This window comes from Rhinoraja longicauda, chromosome 35 (assembly GCF_053455715.1).
Source record: "Rhinoraja longicauda isolate Sanriku21f chromosome 35, sRhiLon1.1, whole genome shotgun sequence".
Taxonomy (NCBI): domain Eukaryota; kingdom Metazoa; phylum Chordata; class Chondrichthyes; order Rajiformes; family Arhynchobatidae; genus Rhinoraja; species Rhinoraja longicauda.
Window position 1 is genome coordinate 14,327,984 of NC_135987.1, and position 26,690 is coordinate 14,354,673.

General features: G+C 44.5%; 1 protein-coding gene across 1 annotated transcript in view; it reads left to right on the forward strand.

The window, feature by feature from the left end:
- Nucleotides 1-5,288: 5,288 nt before the first annotated feature.
- The window catches only part of cdh23 (cadherin-related 23), a 694,191-nt gene continuing 672,789 nt past the window's right edge, over nucleotides 5,289-26,690 (forward strand). The window contains exon 1 of the mRNA XM_078428607.1: nucleotides 5,289-5,478. The gene's annotated coding sequence lies outside the window, so the exon portion shown is untranslated. The remainder of the gene's footprint in view (nucleotides 5,479-26,690) is intronic.

Sequence of the window (26,690 nt, forward strand, 5' to 3'; positions counted from 1 at the left end):
GGTAGCGTTGATGTGCTGGGATCGCTGGTTGGTGCAGATTTGGTGGACCACAGGTCCTGTTTCTGTGCTGTGTCTCTAAAACTAAAACTAAAAGTTAAGTCTAGGCAGGGTTATTAAACTGCTGCCACAGCACAATTTCGAGAGCAGCTTAGTCGCTCTAGCCAGCAGTTATTCCTGAATTAACATTACTAACTTGGTCATCTCCGCATTTCCTGTGCACCAACAGGCTGCTGTGTTTCCGGCGTTACAACAATAACTCATTGCAAATTGATTACAAAGTGCTTTGAGCTATTACTAAAGGTGCAGGTCTTCTGTCACCACCAGCTCCAGATCCAACGGATACCTACAGGAGGTTTTGCGGTGTTTAAAAGGGTGCGTTTGTCTGTGACATAGTCCATTACACCATTTGGTTCGTGACATCTTGAGAGATGTGATCGCAAGTCTATTGATCAACCACACGCACTGAACTGAGATAATCAGAGTTAGCAAGGAGGGTGGTAGAAATGGCTTTTTGGAACCAAAGTTGTTTGTGTGTTTTTTTCCCGAGGGAACATACATTTAAATGAAGAGAAATGCTGTTTAACAATAAGTACAATAATAAATATGAGGAATGTAACAATGCACACATCAACCAAAGTTCCAAAAGATTTGGGAATAAAAAAGAGCATTGGTGCTTAATTCTTAAAATATTTTTAATGTGGTTCATTTTAAATTATTTTTGATTTTAATGCATTATGCATTGCATTTGAAGCCTTTCCCGTGTATATCAATATCTCATTAGGATTCTGTTAAGATTTTCAATATGCACAATATATCTTTTTTGCATTATGCATATGATAAGCATACTAGATTTATGTCTATTCATTATTTTTTCATATTTCACACAGTACGCATTATATTGTCATATTGCAGCTAATGCAAGCATATTTGTTTATATTTTTTTCACAGTGTGAGCAAATCAATATAGCACATTACATACCTCCAATTAGCGGGCAAGCCATTTACCATTGTAAGGTGCTGTGGCACATTATATGTTATTGGTATCAATTCTCAATTACTTTTTGAGAGAGGATTTAAATTCATCAAAGTGAGCATTGTTCATGTTGATTAAATAAGTAGTTCCCTATCTGATCATTTCATCAAGCACTCTCAATAAAGTAAAGAAAGAAAAGGTACTTACGGTCTCAAGGAGATAAAATGAAAATTATAGATTTTTTTTTGTTGGCTCTTTATATTAGGTTATTGTTGCTGTCCCAATAGGGGCATGTCGCAAAGCTCCAATCACCTAAGTGAGGAAAAATAATTCTCTGTTTTTTTCCTCCTCTTTTTCACCAACAAAGAGTTTAGCTTCTTTCAACGTCGTGCTTTGAAACTTTAATTAAAATGAGAATACGTTCTTTGCGTTGCATTCAGTATTGCAGCTGCCATCAATGATGGTGCAACTTTGTCCTGCAAATCTTACTGACTAATAGTTAATGCGTTGAACTCCTTTTCCCTTCTTGTGCTGATGGACCAGATGTTTCAAGTTCCTGCTTGTGGTGAGGTGCCTTGTCTCCAAGGAGCCCTGAGAAGAAATACTGTGAGCAGGGTAATGATGACTTTCAGCTATGCTAACTGAGTGCAAATTACCTTATTTGTAGGTAAGGACTTGGAAAAACCTAACTTATAACTTGATAAAAGGGTGCAGGAAGAATTAACCGCCAACAACCAAGCATTATTCATGCTGTCATTCCAAAACCGGTGGGATTTTTAAAATTTCAGTCTCATATTTTCAATTGAAAACATGGAAGACGGATAATGGCACTGAGCCTGATAATGTTCTACCTGACGATGCTGCATTTAACTGATATTACTTCAGTGGAAGTATTAGTTATGTGTATGATTAAGTACAATTAATATAAATTTTGAATGGAAACAGAAGATATTCAACTTGAAGGATCGGTGACTGAAATATTTATGTCTCAGATTTAGAACTAATAATTTAGTTTAGTATAGATCTAGTTTAGTTTAGTTTATTTATCGTCACGTGTACCAAGGTACAATGAAAAGCTTTTGTTGTATGCTAATCAGTCAGCGGAAAGACAATCCATGATTACAATCGAGCCATTCACAGCATGCAGATACATTAGAAAGGGAATAGCGTTAATAACATTTGGTTTCTACAGCATAGAAACCAAACCTTTTGGCCCACCCAGTCCACGTTGACCATTGATCACCTGTTCACACTAGTCCTATTAGAATGTCGCCCCTCCCAGCCTACACAGATGTTGAAAGATTGGTGCACCATCGAGGCTAACTCTGACCTTCCCATCCACGCTGACTTGAACAATCTGCCCAACATGTAGATGTCGGCACGGTAGCGCAGCGGTAGAGTTGCTGCTTTACAGCGAATGCAGCGCCGGAGACTCAGGTTCGATCCTGACTACGGGTGCTGCACTGTAAGGAGTTTGTACGTTCTCCCCGTGACCTGCGTGGGTTTTCTCCGAGATCTTCGGTTTCCTCCCACACTCCAAAGACGTACAGGTATGTAGGTTAATTGGCTGGGTAAATGTAAAAATTGTCCCTAGTGGGTGTAGGATAGTGTTAATGTGCGGGGATCGCTGGGCGGCACGGACTTGGAGGGCCGAAAAGGCCTGTTTCCGGCTGGATATATATGATATGATATGATATGATAACATGCACCTGAAGTCACGCAAACCCTTCAGCCAAATCCCTGGAAGACTTTGACCCCAAGACTGAGTGGCGCAGAGCTTGGAAAGATGCCAACACCAACAACGGAGAGGTCATCACAGACCCACAGTGAAACCGCCGGGATTTGACCTCCATCGCAAGCAATGGCTAACCCTGAATAGGATCCGCACCCTCCACGCAAGAACAGCCCATCACCTGCACAAGTGGGGGATGACAGACAGACAGCCCTGCTTGTGATTGCGGATATCCAGGCCAGACCATCCCACACATGGTGAATGACTGCTCACTGGTGGCATCAAGGCCCTCCACCCAACAACTGCTGCTGCCCTGGCCTGGATGTCTACCCTTGACCTACAACTTTAGGCTGTGCACGACATACGCAAGAAGAAGAAGACTAGTCCCATGTTATCCTCCTTCCTCATCCACTCCTTACACACTGGGGGCAATTTATAGAGCCCAATTAACCGGCAAATCTGCACGTTTTTGTGATGCGAGTGGAAACCAGAAAACCCACCCGGGCTTTACCTTGCACTAAACTTTATTCCCTTATCATGTACACTGTAAATGACGCGATTGTAATCATGTATTGGATAGCATGCAACAAAAAGCTTTTCACTATACCTCGGCAAACATAACAATAAATTAAACTGTAAACTGATTACAATCGAGCCATTCACAGTGTACAGATACATGATAAGGGGAATAAAGTTTAGTGCAAGATAAAGCCAGTAAGGTTTGATCAAAGACCCGCTGGCTTACTCCAGCGCATTTTCTCGTAAATCAGCATCTGCAGTTCCTTGTGCCTACTTTTCCTTGCTTGCATTCTCACGGTCCTCACCTTTGATCACAGTAAACACAGACAGGTGACCAGAGGAATAAACACCTTGCTCCCTGTTTGCTACTCTTCCTTCCATCACGTCATTGATATTCCTCAGAAATGTCACTCTGCCTTACATAGTACATTCTATATTTTCAAGCAATAGTCGAGTATTTACCTAATGTTAGTCTGAAGCAAAGATACTAGAGGAGCAAGATGGACCACTCCATCGAAATCGCCTGTACTGAAATGCAGTACGCAGAGGAGCGTAACGTCCGCCATTTTAGTAGGCAAAACCCGCCATTCGCTACGCCTCTCGCAGTGTAATCAGTGTTTTGGGAGAACAGTATGTGTGATGATACCATTAAAATGCAGAATATATCTCATCTATCAACTCACAGATTTTTGTTATTTTTCTTTTTAAATGTTTCTGCCTACTAAAATGGCGCCGTGACGTACTACGGTTTTTAGGGTCGAGAGGTCTATCTTGCTCTGCTCTATTATCTTTGGTCTGAAGGGTCCCGAGACCCGACCCGTAATGTAGCTTGTCCATTCCTCTCCACAGATGCTGCCTGACCCTGTGCTGAGTTCCTCCACCACTTTGCTCAAGATTCCAGCATCTGCAGTTGCTTGTGCCTCCAAGGTGCCTAACTTTTGGTCTTCGCATTTCCCATTTTAACATTTGATTTTCATAATTTACCTCTGATATTGTTCAGGATTTGTACAACTAATTTACATGATCAATCTATGCTTTCAGTGCCCTGTGACATTCCTGTGACTGCAGATTAAGGCACAGCCCCACACTTCTAAAAACATTGATCCAATACTCATAACTAATTGCAATATGTCACTTATTCCCTTCAATTTGTGCTATTGTTGGCGAATGCTTGCATCTTTAATGGCTTGAACGTGCATGGAAATTGAAGGCGTCTGTAGGAAGGAACTGCAGATGCTGATTTACAAAGAAGATAGACACAAGATGCTGGAGTAACTCAGCGGGACAGGCAGCTTCTCTGGAGAGAAGGAATGAGCGTTCCTTCTCACCTGAAATGCTGCCTGTCCCTCTGAGTTACTCCAACATTTTTAGTCTATCTTTGGAAATTGATATGTTATTATTATGATCCTGGTAACCTGGGGTTAAATGCAAAAGCAGTTCCCACGTTGAATGATGCATCTGGGGAATAATAAGGAACTTCCTCCACAACTATTCATCACTCCCCAGCCTGATATTTCAATAGACACAATTTCACCAATGCTGATTGTGTAAGAAAATAACTGCAGATGCTGGTACAAATCGAAGGTATTTATTTCACAAAATGCTGGAGTAACTCAGCAGGTCAGACAGCATCTCAGGAGAGAAGGAATGGGTGACGTTTCGGGTCGGGACCCTTCTTCAGACTGATAAATGCTGATTGATAAGAATTAATCTGTTGTATTGGGTCGGCACCCAATTTGCAATTGCTTTGGTTCCATGCTTTATTTGCACCCCCCACTCCTTCTCCAGTTGTAAGTTGTGCAAGAGTTTGCATGATGTTTGATCTTCTGCTGCAATTAATTAGCTTTGCAAAGAATTCACCTTTCCTGCAGCCGGGGGCGGGGCTTAGACATGGTTCCGCCCCCGGGCCAATCAGCGGCGTGCCCGCCCGCCGCCGGGTGATTGACGCGACGGCGGACCAATGGCGCTGTGATCTCCGCGCCCGGGCCGGCGTTCTGATTGACAGGGGGAGCCCAGCCCGGGGGCGTTGATTGACGGGCGGCTGGTGCTTGCAGGTAGCGCTGCTACTGATCTCGCCGCTCTCTCTCTCTTTCCCTCCCTGTGCAATCCCCATTCGAGGCGACTGAAGCTCCCTCGGACACTTTGCACCATGCCTGGCGAGATGCACGGAGCAGCAGCTCCTCACTGAGCTCCTGGCGAGGATGGTGGAGGTGTTTGGGCAACAGGTGGACCGGTGCCCAGCTCTGCAAGACCGGTAAGAAGGGGACTCTCAGTCGGTAGCAGAAGGGACAGTCAGGGTAGCCGAGGTGGAGCAATGTATCGTTTGCACACATATCCATTTCCCACTTGCCTGCCTGTGAGTGAGGTAATTCTATTTGTAACCAGAGCTGCCTCTCGTTACTTTGCACCCTGTCCTCAATTGTATCTCTATCCCATTCATCTCTTTTGCATTAATTTTGGTTGGTTCCCCATTCAGCATTTTAATATCCTTTGTGCATTTGCTGCCCCGCGCACACATTTTAACCAGAGTATTTTGCAACATAAAAAATTCTTCTGCCGTGTCAAAATTTTAATTATGTGCACCCTATCTCAATTTAAGCCTCGTGCAGGTGAAAAAAAAACCCAAAAGACTTTTGCTGCTAGTCTGATTCAGAGGGGCCGAAGGGGCATGCATCCCCAAAAGATCCTGGCTTGCGTTGGAAAGTCGGCTTGTGCAACGAGCCCGTATTTGCAAAGCAGTCGTGCGGTGTTTAGAAAGTGCCCCGCTGAATTTGCAATTGGAAAAGTCACGGTATTTAATTCTGCACCACCCACTGGACTCTCCTTTCCTCTTCGTGGGCGAATGTAAAAGCGGCCCGAGGTTAGTTCATCTCCGGTGGCGTTTGCATTTGGCCAGGCGGGTGGGAAAGGGTTAAGCCCCAGAGACAGCAGGGTCATTGATAGCAAGCGGTGAGATGTGGAGCTACTGTGCGCTCCATTGCATACACATTGGACTCTTTCCCATCGTAAGTAACTTCCCAGAGCAGTGGATTATCTGCAGGGTTGATCTGTCTGTTTGACAGGGTACACAGTCTGAAGAAGGGTCTCCACCCATTCCCTCCCTCCTGAGATGCTGCCTGTCCCTCTGAGTGACTCCAGCATTCTGTGTCCACCAGTGGATTATCTACTGCAGGTTGTGTAGGAAAATAACTGCAGATGCTGGTACAAATCGGTCTGAAGAAGGGTCTCGACCCGAAACGTCACCCATTCCCTCCCTCCTGAGATGCTGCCTGTCCCGCTGAGTGACTCCAGCATTCTGTGTCCACCAGTGGATTATCTACTGCAGGTTGTGTAGGAAAATAACTGCAGATGCTGGTACAAATCGGTCTGAAGAAGGGTCTCGACCCAAAACGTCACCCATTCCCTCCCTCCCGAGATGCTGCCTGACCTGCTGAGTTACTCCAGCATTTTGTGAATAAATGCCTTCGATTTGTACCAGCATCTGCAGTTATTTTCTTATACTATATATTCTTGCACTAGGAGGAGGTGAATTGAGGATATTTACTTTTTTTCTTCCCCCTGCTGCTTGCAATCAGCACATTACTCGCACAACAACGCTGTAAAAACTAATGTACAGGTATGATTAAAGCCCTGGATGCCAAATGTCAAATGCGCTTGCAATGGTCAGAGAAACTGCCCTGGTTCACCAGCCTGTGACTCGCCCAACCTGCTGCCAGCACTAAGAACCTATTCCTTCTCTCCAGAGATGCTGTCTGACCAGCTGAGTTACTCCAGCTTTTTGTGTCTCTCTTCGGTTTAAACCAGCATCTGCAGTTCCTTCCTGCACAGAGCTAATAACATGTTTTATTTTACGCTGTGTCTTCGAGGGAACAGAGGCATTACATTGTAAATTGAACAGTGTGCATTGCAAAGGAAAACTGTCATTACAGAATCTATGTGCACACAGAGATTTCCAATCTTCTTGCCTAGTGATGTAGAATTGTAGTTATGGTAGGAAAGTGAAGTTATTTAATGGAGTTACTTTCTGTCGACTTGTTTGGACAGATACAAGTCTGAAGAAGGGTCTCGACCTGAAATGTCACCTATTCCTTTTCTCCAAGGATGCTTTCTGACCAGCTGAGTCACACCAGCTTTTTAATGTGTCTTCAGGATATAAAACCCTCTGGGTATGTCTTAACTTGTGCAATTAATTTGTTTACACGGTCTCCCCTTTTCTGGTGGGAGTGCGTTTTTCTGTGTTTAATAGCAATTCAAAGCTGCAGAAATGCCAATATCAGTTCTATGCCTGAACAAATGATCTCAGCTATGAGCTGGGGTTGGGAGAATTGAGTGGGGAACGAGTCCTGGGTTTATTAAACAGGGATACTGAGAAAGCTCCCAATAACTGCTGTCTGTTGGTACTAATCGAGTTATTCATTGATTGGAAACTCTCTGGGCCATTGTAGTTAATGATGGCTCCTTTGTAAATTGCACCCGGCAGAATTCCCTTCTTTTGGACTGAACTGAGCCATTCACGGCCGACAACGATACGATACAATATAACTTTATTTATCCCAGGAGGGAAATTGATCTGCTGACAGCGATTAAAACACAAGATACATACAACATGAAATTAAAGTGAAGACTGGACAGGATGTGCACAGATTGGGGAGGGGAGTCAGTTGACCCCCTTAGTTTCATTTTTTTCCTTAGTACCTAATCAGATGTACAGCACTTTGGTCAACGTGGGTTGTTTTTAAATGTGCTATACAAATAAAATTGACTTGACTTGACTTGACCCCACGACAGAAGGGGGAGGAGTTGTACAGTTTGATAGCCACAGGGACGAAGGATCTCCTGTGGCGTTCTGTGCTGCATCTTGGAACACTTTCTATGCAGAGGCACATGGGCACAATGGTCGTTTGCTTGGCTCCGAGTTAAAGTGCCATGGCAGAACACTTGGCGCCTGGCTACTGTGTCTGTTTCCCTGGCAATTGATGGAGCTTCACATTGCCTCTTCTCCACACCCCTGACACCCTCCCAAGGTTCTTCAGAGACGACAAAGTTCTTTTGAGATACACAGTGGCCCAGCTGGTAGATCTGCTGTCTCATGGTGCAGAGACCTGGGTTCAATCCTGACCTTAGATGCTGTCTGTGTGGAGTTTGCATGTTCTCACTGTGACTGTGTGGGTTTCCTCCCAGTGCTCGGGTTTCCTCCCACATACCAAAGACTCATGGTCTTTTTTGGGTTAATTGGCTTTTGTAAGATTACTGTTAAAGTATAGGGAGTAGATGGGTGGGCCAAAGGGCCTGTTTCAATGCTATATCTCAAAATTAAATTGAACAATGTCATTATTTGGGAAACACAGTGATCATAACCAGTTAATGGTCTGGACACCAGAAATAATCTGCTGCTTGCAATTGCACTGTGGGATTTTTGATAGAGTGCAGAGGGCGCCTAATATTCATATCCCCAACACAGGACATCAGCTCTGACTAGGTATTGCTCCTTCAGAACTGCATTGAAGCCAGCACTGTCTGAAGAAGGGTCTTGACCCAAAACGTCAACCATTCCATCTCTCCAGAGATGCTGCCTGTCCCGCTGAGTTACTGCAGCTTTTTCTGTCTATCTTCGGTGCAAACCTGCATCTGCAGTTCCTTCCTACACTAGTTTCTGTACTGGAGTCTCCATGTTAAATCACCTCAGATATTTGCGCCTTTGACTGTAATGGACTCTGTAATAATGAAAGATGCTGCATTAAAGGAAAGTTATTTTTCCACAGTTTTGAGAGACAATGCCTCTTCCATCTTTTTTATTCACGCTCTTGATCATATGCAGTAAAGGTCTGGTTGGCATGTAGAGCTTTATGCCACATTGGAGCCTTGCTGCAGTGCTGGGTTATTCTTTGGCAAGGAATTGCTATCTCCCTACAGAGCCTCGATGCCCATTAACAGCCCCGTCATTGTAAATAACCTATTAAAGATAATCTCTTCTCGGAAAGTTTGCAACCAGAGGATATTTATTTGCCAATACCAGGTATAAGAATTGTATAGTGTTTTATTTATTTTGTTTCAGTGCAAAAGTGAAATATTAAAATAACAATTTTCATTTTTTGTTGGGACAACACAAATTTGTCTGATCGGTGGTGCACATTTCTCAAACAACAGTGTCCAATAATGCTTTGTCACGTATGCAACTGCAGTGAAATTCTTTTTGCACATATTACACCTGCGGGCACTGCCATTTTTTGGTTCCATTATTCAAAGTCCAAAACAACTTAGATCTTTACAATTAAATTAGATTAAAAATGGTGGCAGAGCTGCTGCCTCACAGCGCCAGGGACCCGGGTTCGATCCTGACTACGGGTGTTTGTCTGCTCGGAGTTTGTCCGTTCTCCCCGTGATCTGCGTGGGTTTTCTCTGAGGTCTTTGGTTTCCTCCCACCCTCCAAAGGTGTACAGGTTTGTCGGTTAATTGGCTTGGTAAATGTAAAAAAATTGTTCCCAGTGTGTGTAGAGTAATGTCAATGTGCGAGGATTGCTGGTCGGTGCGGACTCCGTGGGCCGAAAAGCCTGCTTCTGCGCTGTATTTCTAAACTAAACTAAGCTAATAGTCATAAAGCATTGCACAGAAAGGGGCCATTAGGCCCATTGCATTCCTGCTAGCTTTGTGAGGGTTTCATCTGTTTTATAGGAGGAGATGATATGATCAGCAAATCGTAATGATATCCAGAGAAATTTTTCATGTTGCTGAGAACCTATTCCTGTTCTGAACGTGGCCAGGCCTGGCAAAAGTCAAGCAATTGTTGTCTTCTCTCAGGCAGTCCCACAGGACTGAGGGTGATTTGTTATTTCTTAGTTTGTGTCTGAAGATTGAAAGAAGATGAATGCATGAATTCTGGAGAATGCGTGTGAAATCCACTGCACATTACCCTCCTGATGAAGTGAGATCTTGGTTATTAGAGACCAGATTCTGTTGTGTAAATGTGTGCATGCATCTTGGTTGGCCCTGTGTTCACAGCACAGCATATTCTGGACATGTGTAGGAAGGAACTGCAGATGCTGGTTTAAACCGAAGATAGACACAAAAAGCTGGAGTAACTCAGCGGGACAGGCAGCATCTCCGGAGAAAGTTATGTATCCTATTCCTCAACACCTCCCTCCACCAGTCCACTCCCCACCTGTCTCGCTTGGCTCCGAATCCCTGGGTGCATTATTTAAGGCAGGTAGCGTCGCAAGAATAGAGCAATGGGTGCACTACTTGCAACAGTGAATAGAAAGGTTGTGCTCACAAAATGCATTTGGGCTATTGTGTCACACACGTGACCAGACATCATCACATACAGTAATACATTAAAAAATCCTTGTAAGAGATTAGTCTTATTAGTCAAAACCTACTTCTAACCCTAGCATTTGAGGCCCTCTGAGGGGGTGCTGTAAACTGTTTATGTATGTGTTGTTAGGTTTGTGTGCTATTGTACGTTCTTTTTTAGTACCTGCACTGATGTACAGCACTTTGGTCAACGTGGGCTGTTTAAATGCGCTACACAAATAAAATTGACTTGACTTATTCGTTGCTATTTTCCTACCTACAGAACTATAATGCATGTCTTTTTTTAAAATTCACAGTTTGTAAGATAAAACTGAATTATGAAAAAAATGCTTCCGTGTGCGGTCACACGCGTGACCAGTCAGATTTGACCTCTGACCCTGAACAAACATTGTCAGCATAACAGATGAAAAATTTCACTTGATAACCTTCGACATATACAAGTCATATATACAGTACATAACAATATACCTGTAATGCTTTCAGAATTAGAAGAGATGAATTCCACAATTTTTCATAATTTTGGTCACACATGAGACTAACAATGGCCCATTTGCTGACAGTTGGAGGAGTCGTGAGGGATGAGAGGGGTGATTCATAGTCATTCAACACGGAAACAGGTCCTTCGGCTCAACCTGCCCATGCTGACCAGGCTGCCCATCTACGCTGGTCCCATCTGCTAGCTTTTGACCCAAACCTTTCCTATCCACGCACCTGTCTAAAGACCCTCAATTGATGTTATTGTAGTTGCCTCAACTCCTTCCTCTGGCAGCTCGTTCCACACATGTACCAAGGAGTGCAAGTCAATGCATTACCTTAGAGTAGGCTGTGAAGCTTCAATAAGTGGTGATCTGAACGACCGAGTGGAGCCTGGGCGATTCCGGCGCCAGTGAGCCTGGTGAAGGGTCTCGACCCGAAACGTCACCTATTCCTTTTCTCCACAGATGGTTATTCCAGCTTTTTGTGTCTATCTTCGGTTTCAACCCAGCATCTACACTGTGCTCCTGCTTTGGCCAAGACGCGACTGTCTGAAGCATCAGCTGTCGCTGTGTGCGTGGCACTTTAACCAGACTTAGGATGTTGTTTGGGTTCAAGTCCATCCCTGGGGAAGTAGTTCAGCATGGGCGATGCTGCAGGATCGGAAAGCCACTCGTTGCTTGAGTTGGTCAGCTGAAGTCTCGAATGTAAAGGTACTATGCCATGATTTTTGTAGAACTGGAGGGGAGTTATCCCTGGTTATCTTCACTCGTAACACGTAAAATAATGCATCTGAACGCTGTGATATTGTCGATTTGGTTCTGATTAGATTGCATTTTGTCGGGATCTCACTGTGTATATATCACCTGTGCTCTGTCCTCTGCAATTGATGGACTTTGGTTCAATAACAAACAGTTGTGAAAGAGTTGCACTGCTTTTTGTGTCTATCTTTGCTTTAAACTAGCATCTGCAGTTCCTTCCTACGCTAATTAAGATTAGTTTAGAGATACAGGACCTTTTCTGCCCACTGAGTCCGCGCCGACCAGCAATCCCACTCCGCACACTAACACTGTCATACACGCACAAGGGACAGTTTACTATTTTACCAAGCCAATTAGCCTACAAACCTGTATTTATTCACAAAATGCTGGAGTAACTCAGCAGGTCAGGCAGCATCTCAGGAGAGAAGGAATGGGTGACGTTTCGGGTCGAGACCCTTCTTCAGACTGAGGAAGGGTCTTGACCCGAAACGTCACCCATTCCTTCTCTCCTGAGATGCTGCCTGACCTGCTGAGTTACTCCAGCATTTTGTGAATAAATACCTTCGATTTGTACCAGCATCTGCAGTTATTTTCTTATACTACAAACCTGCACATCTTTGGAGTGTTGGAGGAAACCGGAGCTCCTGGTGAAAACCCACGCAGGTCATGGGGTAGAACGTACAAACTCCATACAGGCAAGCACCCGTAGTCAGGATCGAACTCGGGTCTCTGGCGCTGTAAGGCAGCAACTCTACCGCTGCGCCACAGTGAAATTTTGAGCACTGATTTTGAGCACTGAGCAAATATTATTATTTGCACATTTGTATTTGCTGTGCAAACTGTTTGCCTATGTTATAACAGTGGCAACACTTCAAAACCTGCATTGGCTGCAAAGTGCTGCTTGTAAAATAAATGCAATTTACTTTGCCTCAAATTCTTCGCTGTTTTCCAAGAACTGTTTTTCACCCCAGCTCTCGATAAATGTGGTGTGAGACGTGCTCCTGTCACTAACCAAGTAGATTAATGCCATATCCCTGGTGAGACAGTGATGCTACGTAATAAGAGCGTTGGTCGATTGTGTGGAGTGTGAAGGGTTTGCAGAAATAATACAGTCCATCAAAATTCTGAGTAGCATAATGACTGGGGTTGTCTCCACAACTGGTATGAGATAATACAGCTATCATTGACTGATTGGTGCACGAACTCCCGGGGGAAGCCGGAGATGGTGCCTGGCAGTGGGAGAGGCATCGGGAATGCTTAAGGGAAGAGAAGAATGGATTGCATTTCTTAAACGTGCAACAATATAGTTCTTTGAGCAAGTTCGACAAAGATCTAACTCCCTGCTGCCCAAGAGCCCCATACTTGTTCTTTTGCTCTGCTCACCCTACATGCCCATTACTCCTCTTTGATTGTAGAAACAAGGAACTTGTTGAATTGCAGAGACAAGGAACGTCCGAAGAAGGGTCTCGACCATGAAACGTCACCCGTTCCTTCTCTCCAGAGATACTGAGTTGCTCCAACATTTTGTGTCTTATCAAGGAACCTCAGATGCTGTTTTGCAAGAAAAGGACACAAACTGCTGGAGTAACTCAGTGGGTCAGGCAACTTATCTGGAGAACATGGATAGGTGACGTTTTGGGTTGGGACCCTTCTTCAGACTGAGGGGGGGGATGAAGAGCTGGAGGCGAGGAAAGACTAGGACCAATGGAGGTCGGCTGCAAATGACCTCTGGCAAGGTGGTGCCTGGCAAGCCCATTACTGTCCAGGGGAGGTGTCATCTGAAGATGGAAGCGACGGTGAGAACCGATGCCCATTGTTAGCCCCTATCTCTGGATCTCTGCAGTGCGGCACGGTGGCGCAGCGGTAGAGTTGCTGCCTTACAGCGAATGCAGCGCCGGAGACCCGGGTGCCGTTTGTATGTTCTCCCCGTGACCTGCGTGGGTTTTCTCCGAGATCTTTGGTTTCCTCCCACACATCCAAAGACGTGCAGGTTTGTAGATTAACGGACTTGGTAAATGTACAAATTGGCCCTAGTGTGTGTAGGATAGTGTTAATGTGCGGGGATCGCTGGTCGGCGCGGACTCGGAGGGCCGAAAGGCCTGTTTCCGCGCTGTATCTCTAAACTGAACTAAACTAAAAATTCTCCATTGCTGTCCACTCGAACAGCCCTCAATTTAATTGCTCCCACTGTTGGTAGCAGTGCCTCAGTTAAAGCTCTGGAAATCCCCCACCCCCCCATTAAACATTCTCTCAAAAACTCATTATTTCGCTGTCATGTCCTAACGCCGATGCCCTAACGCCGATTGTCATGAAGTGCTTTGAGAGGCTAGTCCTCTCACACATCAAATCCAGCATCCCTGACTCACTGGACCCACATCAATTTGCATACAGGGCAAATAGATCTACAGAGGACGCCATCTCTCTGGCTCTTCACACTGTCCTGACTCACCTAGAGAGACAGGGCACGTACGTGAGGATGCTATTCATAGACTATAGCTCCGCCTTCAACACGGTCGTCCCCACCAAGCTCATCACCAAACTCCACCAGCTAGGCCTTAGCTCGTCATTATGTGACTGGATCCTGGACTTCCTGCTGGAACGACCGCAGGCAGTGAGAATGGGCCCGCACCTGTCCTCCACTATCACCCTGAGTACCGGCACACCACAGGGCTGTGTTCTGAGCCCCATGCTCTACTCCCTCTTCACACACGACTGTGTTCCTGCATTCGACACCAACACCATTGTCAAGTTTGCAGATGACACAACGGTGATCGGGCTGATCACCAACGGGGATGAAACAAACTATAGAGCGGAGGTGCAGAACCTGGCGGACTGGTGCTCGGATAACAACCTGTCCCTAAATACCACCAAGACCAAGGAGCTGATCATCAACTTCCGTAGGTCACATAACGGGGAATATGCCCCGATCTCTATCAATGGGGTCAGTGTGGAGAGAGTGTCCAGCTTCAAGTTTCTGGGCACTCACATTTCGGAGGACCTAACATGGTCCAATAACACTGCTGCGCTGGTCAAGAAGGCACAACAAAGACTGTTCTACTTAAGAACACTGAAAAAGTCTGGTCTACCCCAACAGCTGCTGAAGACCTTCTACCGCTGCACCATAGAGAGCATCCTAACGCATGGAATCCCTGTGTGGTACCTCAGCTGCACGGAGGCAGAAAGGAAAGCTCTACAGCGGGTAGTCCATAGAGCTCAGAGGGCCATTGGAACACAGCTACCAGACTTGGAGGGCATCTACAACACACAATGCCTCAGAAAAGCCACCAGCATCCACAAAGACTCTTCACACCCCTGCAACAGTCTGTTCGAACTCCTTCCATCGGGCAGACGATACAAGGCCTTCTATGCCCGCACCTCCAGACTCAGGAACAGCTTCATCCCCAGGGCCATAGCTGCTATGAACCGGTCCTGCTGAGCCGGATGGCCACAACGCATAGATCAACTTGCACTTTACCCTGTCCAAAACTGTTACAACTGTTCGTTTCGTTGGGTTGCTGCTGTCTAAATTACCTAAATTAGTGCATCGTATGGGAGGCGCATTCCCAATCTCGTTGTACCCCTGGGTACAATGACAATAAAGATATATTGTATTGTATTGTATTGTATTGTATTGTCTGTGGGAGATTATTGTGGATAATATTGCAAACAGTAGCCAATTCGCAACAACTTTGTTTCTGTGAGTGGCCTGGAACCTGGTCCACTTTGATTTATCTCGGGTCTGATCTGTTCACCTGCCCTAATATCTCCCTTTGTGGCTTGATGCCAAGTTTTGTTTGATGATAACACCTGTGAAATGCAATGTTTGAGGAATGTTTTCAAGGACTATAAATTCATTGTACGAGTGATGTTGGCTGAGTGGACAAAGCAGAGCACAAGATGCTAAACTTTGAAGAAGGGTCTTGACCCGAAACGTCACCTATTCCTGTTCTCCAGAGATGCTGTCTGACCTGCTGAGTTTCTCCAGCTTTTTGTGTCTACGGTTTAAACCAGCATCTGCAGTTCCTTTTATTCACAAAATGCTGGAGTAACTCAGCAGGTCAGGCAGCATCTCGGGAGAGAAGGAATGGGTGACGTTTCGGGTCGAGACCCTTCTCCTGCCCTCCATCTCTGCAGTTCCTTCCTACACATGTAAACCAGAGTGGTTACCAACACCTACCAACATCCAGAGAGCAGTCCTGAGCTACAATCTACCTCATTGGAGATCTTCATACTATCTTTGTTCGGACTTTACTGGACTTTATCTTGCACTAAACGTTATTCCCTTTATCATGTATGTATATATGGTGGAAGGCTCAATTGTAATTGGGTATTGTCTTTCCACTGATTGGTTAGCACACAACAAAAGCTTTCACGATACCTCAGCCCACATGACTATAAAGTAAGCTAAAACTAAACTCAAACTAGATATGACTTGGGGTTGCCTGTGTTGCAAGTAACTTAGCAGATCAATTTTGAGAAATGTTTACATTGTTAGGGGTAACGTTTCCCTCTCTCCTGACTCTCAGTCAGAAGAAGGGTCTCGACCCAGAAACGTCACCCATTCCTTCTATCTGGAGATGTTGCCTGAGTTACTGCAGCATTTTGTGGCCATCTTTGGTGTAAACCAGCATCTGCAGTTCCTTCAAACACATTGTTGGGGGTCAGTGTGTTGTTTTTGTCCTGCTCACAGAGAGAGGGGGAATTTTTAACCGTATTTTCAAATATTTTGCGATCTACTTTATTTATCTACTGATCTTGGTGGGGCATTTATTGTTTTCCTAACTTATTTCAATTGATTATTTCACTGCGGCACGGTGGCGCAGCGGTAGAGTTGCTGCCTTACAGCGAATGCAGCGCCAGAGACTCGGGTTCGATCCCGACTACGGGTGCTGTACTGTACGGAGTTTGTACGTTCTCCCCGTGACTTGCGTGGGTTTTCTCCGAGATCTTCGGTTTCCTCCCACACTCCAAAGATATACAGGTTTGTAGGTTAATTGGCTGGGCAAATGTAAAAATTGTCCCTAGTGGGTGTAGGATAGTGTTAATGTGCGGGGATCGCTGGGCGGCGCGGACCCGGTGGGCCGAAGGGCCCGTTTCTGCGCTGTATCTCTAAATCTAAATCTGATAGTCAACTCTGTTGTTTAGAGATGCATTTAGCAGACCAGAAAACGGCAGGCGAACTTACTTCCTTGCAGAATACTTGAGAACCATTTTTGTGTTGGCTGCCAATTTATTGTTGCCAAGACCAATCTACTTCAGATGCTCGGGTCTCTGGGTATGTCCAGTGGCCGAATCAGCACTTATTGATACCCATCATGTTGTTGACACTCCTCCTCTTCAAATTGGAGTACAGAGATAATGGATCGAATGATACTTTATTCAATTATAATATAATTGTGATAATTTAGGATGAGAGGGGATCTTGTAAAAACATATAAAATTCTTAAAAGATTGGACAGGCCTGAAGCAGGAAAAATGTTCCCCAATGTTGGGGGAGTCCAGAACCAGGGGCCACAGTTTAAGAATAAGGGGTAGGCCATTTAGGACTGAGATGAGGAAAAACTTTTTCACCCAGAGAGTTGTGAATCTGTGGAATCCTCTGCCACAGATGGCAGTGGAGGCCAATTCACTGGATGTTTTCAAGAGAGAGTTAGATTTAGCTCTTGGGGCTAAGGGGAGGGATATGGGGAGAAAGCAGGAACGGGGTACTGATTTTAAATGTTTCTGGAGGTTTCGGCCTACTAAAATGGCGCCATGGCTTACTATGGTTTTTAGGGTCGAGTGGTCTATCTTGCTCTGCTCTATTATCTTTGGATATTTATGTGATGCCTATTTCTCTCTCTCTCTCTCTCTAGCACACTCTTTCCTTTCTCTTGCCCTATTCCTCTGTCTCGCTGTCTTATCTGCTCCTCTGCCCCTCTTTGTTTTAGTTCTTCCCCATCTCTCCACTCTTAACACCCTCCAATTAGGAGTAATTGATGAGGGGGGGGGGGGAGATCGACAGAACTGATCTGAACAATGCTCTTGGATGAGGCTCCATTGCAGAAAGAAACACTTGAATTGTAAAATTGTCGGAAGCCGCTAACTGAGAGGCTCAGAAAGAGATCATCAAAGGCGATCGAGAATCCATTGCCGTCCCTGGAGATGAGGATGGTTGGGTCGTAGCAGCGTTGAGTGCTGAGCTTAATGGTTTTGCTGTTAGTTTTGAATGTGGCAGTGCCGGGCAAAACAGACAAAATGCTTCAGGATGGCTTTTGTATCTCCCTGAAATGCTTCTTCCACACGGAACGTTGACAATGGAGAACATGACCGCACTGTTGCAAGCTGTTGCTTCTACAATAATTGCTCCGCTTTCAGTCAGAAATAAAATTGAATCGAATTATAATTCCGCAGGAAGTGGCTGCTGGCTCGAGGCTTTGTGGGGGGGGGGGGGGGGAAATAATAGTTCTCAAATTATTTTTTCTTCTTGCTTCCCGTATTCTTCGAACCAGGTCAGGAGAAAGAACAGACATCTTTCTAACCGATATCTTTACTCAGAGGGCGGTGAGAATGTGGCGCTTGCCACACAAGGGAGTGGTTGTAGTGAAAAGCAGAGACTGGGTTAATAAGATATCATAAATAGGAACTGCAGATGCTAGTTTATACCAAAGATTGACACAAAGTGCTGGAGTAACTCAGCGGCACAGGCAGCATCTCTGGAGAAAATGGATGGGTGGCATTTTGGGTTGGGACCTATCTTCACATTTCTTCACCTATACATTTTCTCCAGGCATGGTAGCTGACCCGCTGAGCTACTCCAGCACTTTGTGTTTCTGCCTGAGTTGAGAAGAAGCTTGTAAGATGCAAGGGAGAAAACTTGGGGGACGAGGCATCAGATGGGGTTCATGATCCAAAACAAATTTGCTTTGGAAATTTGGACTTGGTGGGCTGACAGGCCTGATTCCACGCTGATTCCAAGCCTGATTCCACGCTGATTCCGGGCCTGATTCCACGCTATCTAAACTAACCTAAATTAAAATGACCATATTAAGCATTGGTATTTATTCACAAAATGCTGGAGTAACTCAGCAGGTCAGGCAGCATCTCGGGAGAGAAGGAATGGGTGACGTTTCGGGTCAAGACCCTTCTTCAGACTCCGAAGAAGGGTCTCGACCCGAAACGTCACCCATTCCTTCTCTCCCGAGCTGCTGCCTGACCTGCTGAGTTACTCCAGCATTTTGTGAATAAATACCTTCGATTTGTACCAGCATCTGCAGTTCTTTTCTTATATTAAGCATTGGTGTGTGTGTGTGTGTGTGTGTGTGTGTGTGTGTGTGTGTGTGTGTGTGTGTGTGTGTGAATGTGGCAGCTATATCACCCTTCAGTGGGGTGGCAGACTGTGGTAACTAAGCTGGTGGATCTCAGCAGGAATCCAATCTATCCTTAAATATTCGTCAGCAGAGTCCAAGATTCAATTAGATTCTATTCATTCAGAGCCTGGATAGAGAATGTTTTGCTGCGTATCTGAATGTGGTGCCTTGGTATGACGTTCCATTGATGCGCAATTATGTAGCACCTTACCTTTTGAAACATCTTGTGCTTTATAAGTCCACAAGTCATCGGAGCACAATTAGGCCATTTGGCCCATCGCGTCTACTCTGCCATTAAACCGTGGCTGATCCACCTTTCCTTCTCAACCCCATTCACCTGCCTTCTCCCTGTAACCCTTGACACCCGTACTGATCCAAGAATCTATCACTCTCCACTTTAAGCACATTGAATTCTGAAGTGTCTTTAACTATAAATATATATATATATATATACATATTTATAATTTGACACGTTAACCCTGCCAGGAACAATGTTGTTTCTGCCCGGTTATTGGTAGCTCAGGGAAGAGTGGTGATAAAGCATTAGTGACATAATTCATTTATAAACAGTGGCAGGACCTTGAACAGGGCAGTAGGAATTACTGGATAAAAAAGACCAGCGTAAAGCTCGAGCGACTTCTACTAACTTGACATTTTGGTCAATACAGTAATGGATTTGTTGACTAATAGCAATCAATCTCTCTCTCAATTTAACCTCCATTTAATATCTCATCTAGAAGGCAATACCTCCAGCTAAGAATGTAAACCCTGTCGATTCCAATGCCAGAGAGCAGTGCTGCCGGTATTAATGTTTTGTGAAAATTATTTAATTTTCCTTTCAATATGCTGCTTCCTTTACATCGCCCGTAGGCTTGTGAGTGCAAGGCATCTGCAACTTCACTGGCTTCAGTGACACGAGAATCCAATGACTTTCTATTCTGTTCATTCAATAGTGGGAGTTTCGCCTTTGATGATGAATTTGCTACAATTGCCAGCACGCTCCACCTCAAATCACCAGGTCCCTCGGGACTTTAGTGCCAGGCTCCCAGAGCTTCTGAGCTGTTAGATGCTGCTCAATCACATAAGGTCTTAAGTGATCGGAGTGGAATCAGGCCATTCGGCCCATCAAGTCTACTCTGCCATTCAATCATGGCTGATCTATCTCTCCCCCTGCAACCCGTAAAGTTGAGGCAACAATACCATTATTTCTTATTTCCCACAAGGTGGAAGTTGCTTGTATAGCAAACAATTATTGTTCAAGACAGACTCAAAATACTGGAGTAACTCAAGTGGTCAGACAGGAAAAAAACATCAGCTTCTCGTATTCACCCAACACCCACCTGTTTCCTTTATCATCGTTACTTCTTCTGCATATCTTTTAATCATTGTTCTTTATCTCTCTGCGTCATTGTCTCCACCTCTTGTTTCCCAGTGCCCATAAAGGAAACTAGAGGTATGAAAAGGTATGAAACTAGAGATAGAGATATGTACCTTTTCATGTCTCTAGTTTCCCTCTCCCCTGACTCCCAGTCTGAAGAAGGGTCCCGACCCAAAACGTTACCCTTTCCTTCTCTCCAGAGATGTTGCCTGTCCCGCTGAGTTGCTCCGGCATTTTGCGTCTGTCTTCAGTTTGAACCAGCATCTGAAGTTTCTTCCTACACATTAATTCCTGATGTCGACACGTGCAAAGGTGAAGGTGGGTAATTTTTCATTTCACTGCACATTTATGTGTATGTGACAAATAAATTGACTATTGACTATTGGAAATGCAGAAGTGGCATCTGATTTGCCACTCCTTGGTGCTACACAGCATCCTGCTGGAGCTGAAATCCCTGCAAGGTTGTGAAATTGTGGTAAGCACAATGATAGCTTATAGGGCCGTCGGTCAGGCGGCATCTCTGGAGATGCTGAACAAGGGTCCTGACCCGAAATTGGGTTTTTTTTCTCCAGAAATACTGCCTGACCCGCTGAGTTACTCCAGCACTTTGTGTCTATCACTGGCATATACCAGCATCCGGAGTTCCATTCGACACATATGCAGAACCTAAATCAGGTACCAAGAAAACCAAGATTTAAATCAGGTAGGGAAAGCAAAATAAAGAGATTTAAACCAAGTCTGGATTTAAAAAAAGGAAAAAAGTGGGTATTTGAAGGAGGAGCTGGAATGTTGATCTTGGGTTCTGCATAGTTATTTTTTTTAAATAAAAAAAAAAATAAGAATAAAATATTTAAATTTTAACAAAGCACATACATGTTACAACTCATAGTACCCAATGATACCTACATTATAAATTTGATTATACATGTATTGTATATGTGTATAAATATGATACTGGGACATAGAAGCGTGACATAGACACCCAAAAATTAATTGTTGTAAAAACCAATGCAAACACATTTATTTACAAGTTTGACAACTGTCTGACTCTATCAAAAAGATAGTTCCACAACCGCAAGTAGTTTTTTCAGGTAATTTAAAATTTACCATAAAAGTGTTAACGTACGTAACATGGTGTCTCAATGGCATTTTATTGCAATGGTAGAACTTCTTTTTTCTAATTCATTAAAGTGTAGTTATACATCCTATCCGTGGCAGTCCACAATGAAATTGGACAGTAAACCAATTTATTTACCGTCAGGTCATTTGACAGGTAGATTGGAGGCAACAGTTTGACAGCGTGGGAATTTTTGCGATGTTTTTGACCTCCGCCATTACATTTAAAGTGGGCTCCAAACCCAGATATTCAACCCAGATACCAGATATGCATCTCCCTTACATTTTCAAAGAATGCCTACACACTTTTCGCAAAAATCCACGTAACCACTTAAATTTAAAAAAAATAAAATACAGCTATTAGTAAACTGGAAGTAAATCCGGTTTATTCCTTGTTACAGTGAAGCTTGGTTTTCAAGTAACCCATACAAGATGTTAAAGTTCAAAACTCTCAAGTACTTACCGACTTGTCAGTGATTTCAGCGAAAATTAGGACGCCGGAGAAGCATTGACAGCGTGGGAATTTTCGCGATGTTTCAGAAGGGTGTATTCTCGACCTGACTCGGCTAGTATTTCCCCCAAAATACATTTAAAATACAAACAAAATCTTACCTTTCAAAACGCAAACAAGATGGTGTCCGATGGGCAGCTTTCATTAGGAAGATAGCGCTGGACAATTGAACGTCTCCTGTATTTAACCAGCAGACGCTCCGAAGGCACGAAGGGTCATCAGGCTGCAGCACCGTCAGCAGAAAACTGAAAAACTACACTTACACTTACTTATAAAATGTTTTTATAAGTTGACAAATCTACCAGACATGAAAACAGCGGGTTAATGATGCCTGCTTATGTACGTAACGATTTGGACACGGAGAACAAAGTAAGCATATTATGTCTCGTTTGCTTTAAAGTATGTTGAGTTAAGAATTTTTGGACATATATATTTTTTACTTGGCTTGAGCATCATAGAAACAAATGAATATCAATCCGAAAAATATTCATTTTTCATGATTTCCAACGGCATCTTACATACTTAACTCTCAGGACACGATGAGTTACGTACATGAGCATGATATTTTTTACTCCCCCAAATGAATATGTGCAACTAATTTCTCCAAGCAAAGTCGGGTTTGGAAAGGCATATCAAAGGTCCTCAAAAAAAATTTGTTTAGACAAATGTAGGCCATTGTGATACGTATATATTTTCACATAAGTTATGATGTGTAAAAAATGTCACATGTTTGTGTCCAATTATGGGTCAAAATCAAAAACAAATTTTAATTTTACAACAGTTGAAGAAAGTCTGGAACCATAAGTTTATATTATGTATTACATGGCTATATGAAGTACCACATACAAGCAAAACTTTCCCATCAAGTCAACAGAATATACTTTTGCAGACAAATGAAAATAACATTAAAAAAATCTCTCCAGTATCATATTTTTATACATATGCAAGGCCTGGCTGTGTTCTGCAGCTGTGGCTCACCGGCAGTCTCTCTGTCTTTTTTTTTGTTTTTGTTTTTGTTATCGTTTAAATGTTTCTTTTGATTTATTTTTAACTCTGTATGTGTGGGGGGTGGGGGAAACATTTTTTTCTAATCTCCTCCTCAACGGAGATGCGACCTTTACCGTGTTGTGTCTTCGTTCGTGCTTCGGCCTAACACTGTGGAGTTGGCGGCCTCCAGCTGGGATCGACCTTGAAGACTCCGGTCGCAGGGCCTGGACTTACCATCTCGGAGGCTTCGGCCGTGGGCCCGGCAGACCGCAACATCGGGAGTTCGCAGGTCCCTGGCTGGCGACCGGCTTTCGGGAGCTCTAGCCGTAGCAGCTTCGACCGCCCCGAAGTGCGAGGTTTGATTGACCCGCTCGCAGGCCCCTCATCGCCCTGCGTGGCCTGGCCGCGGCACTTTCCATCGCCCGGTGGGGGCTCAGGACCTTCATCGGCCTGCTTGGCTCGGCTCGGCCCTGGGACTTTCCATCGCCCGGTGGGGGCTTCAAAAGGCGGGAGCCTCAATCGCCTCGTGGCACCACGGGAGAAGAATGAGGAGGAGATAAGACTTTTCTTTGCCTTCCATCACAGTGAGGGTGTGCCTGGAGCAATCACTGTGATGGCTGTTTGTGTTAAAAATTGTAATTGTGTGTCTTGTGTTCTTTATTGTCTACTGCTGGACCCTGACGTGAGAGGACGCTGGCGCTATTTGTTCGCCGCTTCTCCGTCAGGACAGTTCGTTTGTTTGTTTTTATGTCTTGACTGTTTTTGTAAAGCGTCTTTGAGCACTTGGAAAAGCGCTATATAAAATAAATGTTTATTATTATTATTATTATTATTATTATTATTATTATGGGTTCTGCATAGTTGTGATGAGGTCTCATCTCTGCAACTCAGCAACATATTGTAGAAATGTGTTGCAGGTTTCTTTCAAAATCGCCTTTTGACTTTAGTGATACAGTTTGGAAACAGGCCCTTTGGCCCAATGAGTCCAAGCCAACCATTGATCACCCATTCAAACCAAAGGTATTTATTTCACAAAATGCTGGAGTAACTCAGCGGGTCAGGCAGCATCTCAGGAGAGAAGGAATGGGTGACGTTTCGGGTCGAGACCTTTCTTCAGACTGAAGACTTCTTCACCCATTCAAACCGGTTCCATGTTATCCCACTATCTCACCCACTCTCTACACACTTGGGCCAATTTTACAATGAACCCACAAGCACGCAGACCTTTGGAATGTGAAGCCCACACAATGACGGGGAGAACGTGCAAACTCCACACAGATGGCACCCGAGGTCATGATTGAACCTGGGTCTCTGGCGCCGAGGCAGTAGCTTAATGTTGGCTGAAAGGGCCGTGGGTCATGTTCCCAATGTTGGGGGAGTCCAGAACAAGGGGCCACAGTTTAAGAATAAGGGGTAGGCCATTTAGAACTGAGATGAGGAAAAACTTTTTCAGTCAGAGAGTTGTGAATCTGTGGAATTTTCTGCCTCAGAAGGCAGTGGAGGCCAATTCTCTGAATGCATTCAAAAGAGAGCTAGATAGAGCTCTTAAGGATAGCGGAGTCAGGGGGTATGGGGAGAAGGCAGGAACGGGGTACTGATTGAGAATGATCAGCCATGATCACATTGAATGGCGGTGCTGGCTCGAAGGGCCGAATGGCCTCCTCCTGCACCTATTGTCTATTGTCTATTAACGAGGTGTGCACTCTGCAAGTCCGCACTCTCAAATATCTGAGATAAAACTGAAGGTTTTGCGAACATTTTGACTTTCCTCCTTCGCACAAGTCGTGGGGCAGCACTGTGGTGCAGCGGGTGGAGCAGCTGCCTCTCTCATCCCAAAGACATGCAGATTTATAGGCCAATTGTCGGTGGCACGGTGGCACGGCGGAAGAGACTCTCTGCCTTAAAGCAACGAAGACCCGGGTTCAATCCTGACTACGGGTGCTGTCCGTACGGAGTTTGTACATTCTCCCTGCTTGGTTTTTCTCCAGGTGTTCTTACTTCCTCCCAAGGTCCAAAGACAGAAGTTTGTAGGCTAATTGGCTTGGTATCATTTTAAATTGTCCCTGGTGTGTGTAGGATAGTTTGAGTGTGTGGGGATTGCTGGTCGATGGTGACTCGGTGGGATGGAGGGCCTGTTTCCTCGCTGAGCCTCAAAGCTAAACTGGACTGAACTTCTGTAAATTGCCCCTCGTCTTTCGGGAGTGGATGAGAAATTGGGATAACATAGAATTAGTGTGAATGGCCAGCATGGACCCAATGGGAGAATTCATCTTTCAGGCAAGTTACCAAACTGTCCCTCTCGACCAAACTAAACCAACTGTAAGATCTGGGTGGTAATATTCATTGGTCCCTTCAGAAAGTAATGGGAAATAATTGGAAACAGGTCACATTTTAATCGTGAAATTAGCGAGTCTTTAAACATTTTCATCTGGTTCACTAAACAGCAATGGCAAGCTGTTAAATGCAGATTAAAATAAATAATGAGAGCTTGCACCTGACAAATGAGTCTTCTGTTTAAAGCTTTGTTGCCAGTGTGTTCGGTAGTTCTGTGCTTCCACGAGATGCTTCCAATGCACAGCACCAGATGTTGTACATGTGAACGGACAAGGAAGATGGACTGTGAGTTGCTTCCAAGATGGCGGCCAACCCAGGCGACCATTTGCGTGCTAGCCACAGATCTGCAATTACATATTACAGCCGCTCCACACTCTCAAATCTCTATACACTGTCGATGGCTTGATTGTAATCATGTATTGTCTTTCTGCTGACTGAATAGCACGCCACAAAAGCTTTTCACTGTACCTCGGCACACGTGACAATAAACTAAACGGAACTGTCAAAGATGGAGGAGGAGGAGTGTATTTTAGGATTGACTTCTGGATCGGCATCTCTGTAAGACATCAGCATTCTTGAGTGAAGAAGAGTTGGCTTGAAATTATTGGAGTTCAAAAGAAATGTGGTGGTGTTCCTCATGAAGATGTAATATTCTGAGGGGTCTAAACATTAGACAATAGGTGCAGGAGTAGGCCATTCGGCCCTTCGAGCCAGCACCGCCATTCAATGTGATCTTGGCTGATCATTCTCAATCAGTACCCCGTTCCTGCCTTCTCCCCATACCCCCTGACTCCGCTATCCTTAAGAGCTCTATCCAGCTCTCTCTTGAATGCATTCAGAGAATTGGCCTCCACTGCCTTCTGAGGCAGAGAATTCCACAGATTCACAACTCTCTGACTGAAAACGTTTTTCCTCATCTCAGTTCTAAATGGCCTACCCGTTATTCTTAAACTGTGGCCCCTTGTTCTGGACTCCCCCAACATTGGGAACATGTTTCCTGCCTCTAATGTGTCCAACCCCTTAATAATCTTATACGTTTCGATAAGATCTCCTCTCATCCTTCTAAATTCCAGTGATAGATGCTGAGGCAATGTGCTGTAGGTGGATGGATGGACGTTGAAATCTAAAACTCTAGCTGACTCTTTCAGAATAAGGGGTTACTGATGTTGGCGTATGTGGAAGAAGTTGTTCGGGAGGTTATGACCCTTATGGATTTCTCTTTCTCGGGCAAGTGTGGAGTCTGCA